Here is a 5,191-nt window from a genome sequence, read left to right as displayed (position 1 = left end):
CTCCTATTGAAGCTCTGAGGCTATAGACTACCTCATGATTGCACACACCCACCCGCACACACACAACAGCTTCCTGGCACGGATACATATGCTGGTTGTCCAGTGTTTACAGGACAAAAAAAGGGTTTCATAATCAGACAAACAGCCTGTTCTCCTCAGGGGGCAAAAAAACATTATTGGCTGAAAAGCGGGCATTTCTTTTAGAGGGAGTGACATATTCTACCATCGCCCTTTGCTTATTTCTTAAACGTTTAATCTGTTGGGGGAGGGGGGTTCTAAGCTGGCATATGGAATTGTTTAAAGAAGGTCATACCATAGATCATTTAGCTAGAATTTTAGGACTCCTTTAGATATCTTCTGAAGATATGTGAAGTGAAGTGATATTTTTTGTTGTTGACACAAAACTACCTCCACACTTCCATTCATTTGTATGGGTTACCTTTAGACAAGTCCTGTGACACTTGTGGGGGTCGTAGAGCAAAACGGAGAACACCCTCGTGTTCAAAAGCTACAGACAAAAGTTTGCACATCAGCGTTACCGACTTCAGACGAGTCCTGTGAAGCTTCTGGCCAAACCATTCGGATGTTACAGACGTTTTCGTGAGAAGACCGATTTTCGAGATGTCTCCTGGTCTTTCTTTTACCTGACAAACATAACTTTAGCTCTGCCACTTCCCACCGCAGAAGCGGAAGAGCGACATAGGCGGATGAGGTGGATTGAGACACCGCCCATGTAAAAAACATATCTAGCTTAAAATGATGGATATTAATGGGGATTTTTTTATTTTGTTACTTAGATTTAAAGGTCAATAGACTCTAGGGGCTTATAGGGCAAATATTATCCTAGGGATCAGAAGATCATAAGAAAACAGCCATACATACGGATTACTGTATGTGGTTGGGTAACCATGTGTAGGCATACTAACAGAGTTACCATATACAGTATACAAAGCAACTTCTCACATACCTCTGGACAGGAAAGAGTTTATTGACAAGCGAGCATGGGAGTGGTGTGGGTGGGTTGTAAACATTTCACATTTGATATCAGATGTGTATGACAGTGAGTGTGAGTATGTTTGTGGGAGTGTGACACTGTGAACGTGTGTCTGTCTGTGTGTCTGTGTGTATGGGACCTGTGTGGGCATATGTGTGTGGGTGAACGGCATTCCAGTCCATCAAAGTCACCAGTGGGCCGCCCTCGGCTTCGGAGAAAGAGACAAGCCGGATTTAAGCGGTTCACGGCTTGTTAATCTCAAGCGATGATATCTTCCTGAATCACACGGCAAGGCAGTGGGACACACCTGCCACAGCCAAATGACACTGTATATAAAGAGAGTAAGTGGATACACAGACACAGATCAGTGAGCCTTAAAGATTTACGGTGTGGGAAGTTAACCAACCTGAGAGTTTAGAGATGAGTCAGAACTTGAGTTATTCAAGTAAGTCATAGGTGCACCTGTATACTGGAGGGCAGAATATTGTTATTCAGATCATATAGCCCATGGCAGATCATCAAACCTCTTAGAATACATGGAATTTACTTATAGGAAAGCTCCCACTCACCACTACAACCAGTTATCTGACCCCCAGGCCTGTTTGAAGAGAGAGCCTGGGAAGTACAGTAGTAGGGCTGGAGGGCTGGGCTGGGGTACAGTCAGGGCTATGATTCCACACCTGCATCAGGAGGAACTCCTTTCAACTGAAGTGGTTCACACCTCAGTCACAGACGGTTGATGACACATCAGTGGTTTTCCAGACGACAGCGCAGAACATGCGATTGAAAAATTGTCAAACGTGCCAACTAGGTTATTCAATGTTCACATTACAAATGGTTAGACTAGTAAGTCAAACATGGTTTCCAGAATAAGTAATCAACACCATTTGTCATGTTTTAAAAATGTATGTGTACTGTATACTACAAATCCATACAACAACAAAAATCCTTTCATATATATACTCTCTCATTAGTGAGTTTAACTTTGAACCAGAAACCTGGTAGCCTCTTGATGGATATAGTCCAAGCATTTCACCATCAGGCTGACATTTACTCCATACAACATATGACAGTTACGGTGTATCTTGGTATACTGTTCTTCTATTTTTCAACTGCCATTGAACAACATTTGAGGTGTCATCACACGATCACAGTCTTGGTCAACACATTCCTAAGTGTCAGTTATAATAGGATAAACGTACCTTGTCTGTGTAATCAAAGAAACCATTTGTCAATGATAGGTCATTCAACTGTTGAGTAACATGACTAGCTCTTACACCTGGACCAGTGTCTATAGGCAGGGCTGTGTCAATCAGCAAGAGAAGTGTGGAGCTATGAGCTTGGCCCTCCAGGCAGCACTGTCAATGATGGCTATCTAAACATCAATTACCTCACCATCCATGACTAAGAATTCTGACTTGAATTCTAACTATTTGGTTCAGTATGTAGTGTACTGTTGCTACATCATTGGACAAACACCAGGAAATGACTCAAAGCTGGTGGTGTTGTTTTCAGATCATGTCCTGAGCCATAATTATTTCTCTCAGCAGGAGAGGTAGAGATACTCTCAATGATTGGCTATGAAAAGCCAACTGACATTTACTCCTGAGGTGCTGACTTGTTGCACCCTCGACAACTACTGTGATTATTATTATTTGACCATGCTGGTCATTTATGAACATTTGAACATCTTGGCCATGTTCTGTTATAATTTCCACCCGGCACAGCCAGAAGAGGACTGGCCACCCCTCATAGCCTGGTTCCTCTCTAGGATTCTTCCTAGGTCTTGGCCTTTCTAGGGAGTTTTTCCTAGCCACTGTGCTTCTACACCTGCATTGCTTGCTGTTTGTGGTTTTAGGCTGGGTTTCTGTACAGCACTTTGAGATATCAGCTGATGTCAGAAGGGCTATATAAATAAATTTGATTCTTATTTCACAGCACATCCCTTTTCGGGAGGCGGACAGTCGGACACCCTGACTGGCTCCTCAGCCAGACATCACCCCTCCATCCCAGCAGCCACTCTTACAGAGCACAGCCAGATCCAAATGGCAACTTAACACCCCCACAAAGTGGACCTGATAATTGCTGCCTTTTATGGCAGTGGTGTTGTCACATTGAAAGGCACCACAAAAACACTCCCCGCCCCCCGAGCACGATAAGAACCTTTATAGCGGTGAAATTGGTCACGCCGGGAGGGTGTTAAACTCAATTTGTTTATTTGCTTGTTTGGCAGCCAGATGCAGTGTATCATAGGGACATAGTGTGGACTGGAAAAATGTTAGATGTCAGTTCATGGAATGAGAAGATGTGCCCGGCAGAGTAGAACATGGGACACCTTGGTACTGAGGAATGAACTTCTGGTACATCACTCATTTCTTCTGTTAAGTCTTAGTGACTTCTTTGAGACTGGCCTTATGAATCCTATTAGTTATACAACACCTTTCCAGCCAGCGGTCATTGACATAATAGACTGCCATGTTGCTGTTCCTGTGTTTTCTAGTATATATAATACGTCAAATCAAAGCATACAGGTACACACATTTGCAGGTACAGCAAAATGCTTTTCTAGCTTGAACAATGCGGTAATGCCGAGCAATACAAAACAATACACACATAATCCAAAAAGTTAAAAGAAAGAAATTAAGAAATAATCAGAACAAGCAATGTCAGATTCCTGAATATAGACAGTATGGAAGGTATATGAATAGAAAAGGTGTGTACAGCAGTAGTTATACTTGACTAGAATACAGTATATATGTGTAAAGGGGGTAAAACAGTATGTAAACATTATTAAACTGACCAGTGTTCAATGACTATGTACATAAGGCAGCAGTCTCTAAGGTGCAGGATAGAGTACTGGGTGGTAGCCGGCTAGTAACAGTGACTAAGGTTCAGGGCTGAATTAGGCAGTATCAAGGCAGATGCAGATACTGTGCACAGATATACTGTGTACAGTACACAATGATCAGTACAATATACACACATTTGCTATCTTGGTCCAAACAAGTTGAGAAACCACCCACTCACCCTCCTCCCACACACATGTATGAACACATCCACACCTACATGCCTGGACTCTGCAGAATCCCCTGGCCACTAATCCTTGCTTATCCTGGGCTTATCGTTGGACGAGCTAGGCTAATTTAATCAGCACTGGACGGGCCCCTTTTTTTCTCTCGCTCTCTTCATGCAGTGTTTATTTACTCCATTTCTCCTCGCAATCTCTCCTTCTCTGCATCTCCTACTCTCATGGTTCTCTCTCAGAGCAGGGGCTCTGCTCTGCAGTGACTGGCTGCAGACCTGCAGCAAACTGACATTTCCCCTGTATCCTCTCCTCTCTCCTGGCTGCAGTAATCTAATCATTGATACAGAAGGTCATTATCAGTCACAGGGCCCCGCCTGCCCAGCCAGTCAAGGCTAGCAGAGCAGCCTGATTTCATCTATGACGTCAGGGGAGTAGAGCTCGCTGGCTGCGGCCTTCTCCCTATCACACGCTTCAAATAGCACTCAATCGTCACTGGAGAGAGACGTCATTCACTCCTGTCTCCTTCTGGTTCGGTCCCGGGCGCCCCCTCTTCTCCCCGACTTTCCTCTCTTCCTCTGCCAGCTCCTTTCTCTCTCCCCCTTCTCTGATAAACAGTGGAAAGCTTCAAGTTCCTCGGCGTACACGTCAATGACGATCTGAAATGGTCCACCCACACAGACAGTGTGGTGAAGAAGGTGCAACAGCTCCTCTTCAACCTCAGGAGGCTGAAGAAATTTGGCTTGGCCCCTAAGACCCTCACAAACTTTTACAGATGCTCAATTGAGAGCATCCTGTCGGGCTGTATCACTGCCTGGTACGGCAACTGCACCGCCCACAACCGCAGGGCTCTCCAGAGGGTGGTACTGTCTGCCCAACACATCACCAGGGGCACACTGCCTGCCCTCCAGGACACCTACGGCACCCGATGTCACAATAAGGCCAAAATCATCATCAAGGATAACATCCACCCGAGCCATTGCCTATCATCCAGAAGGCGAGATCAGTAGAGGTGCATCAAAGCTGGGACTGAGGGACAAAAACAGCTTCTATTTCAAGGCCATCAGACTGTTAAATAGCCATCACTAGCCGGCTACCACCCAGTTACTCAACCCTGCACATTAGAGGCTGCTGACCCATATACATAGACTTGGAATAATTTTAATAATGGAACA

The 5,191-nt window shown here is 44.7% G+C and overlaps 1 long non-coding RNA gene across 1 annotated transcript; it reads right to left on the bottom strand.

Annotated features, from left to right (window-relative positions):
• Positions 1-982: 982 nt before the first annotated feature.
• Positions 983-2,204, bottom strand: LOC135525303 (uncharacterized). The gene is made up of 3 exons (XR_010453118.1): positions 1,564-2,204; positions 1,401-1,463; positions 983-1,320 (listed from the first exon to the last, which is right to left on the bottom strand). It is a non-coding gene; the product is annotated as an uncharacterized LOC135525303 (long non-coding RNA).
• Positions 2,205-5,191: the final 2,987 nt, after the last annotated feature.

The sequence above is a fragment of the Oncorhynchus masou genome, chromosome 31 (genome assembly GCF_036934945.1).
Source record: "Oncorhynchus masou masou isolate Uvic2021 chromosome 31, UVic_Omas_1.1, whole genome shotgun sequence".
Lineage (NCBI taxonomy): Eukaryota > Metazoa > Chordata > Actinopteri > Salmoniformes > Salmonidae > Oncorhynchus > Oncorhynchus masou.
This window is presented reverse-complemented; position numbering and strand designations above follow the sequence as displayed.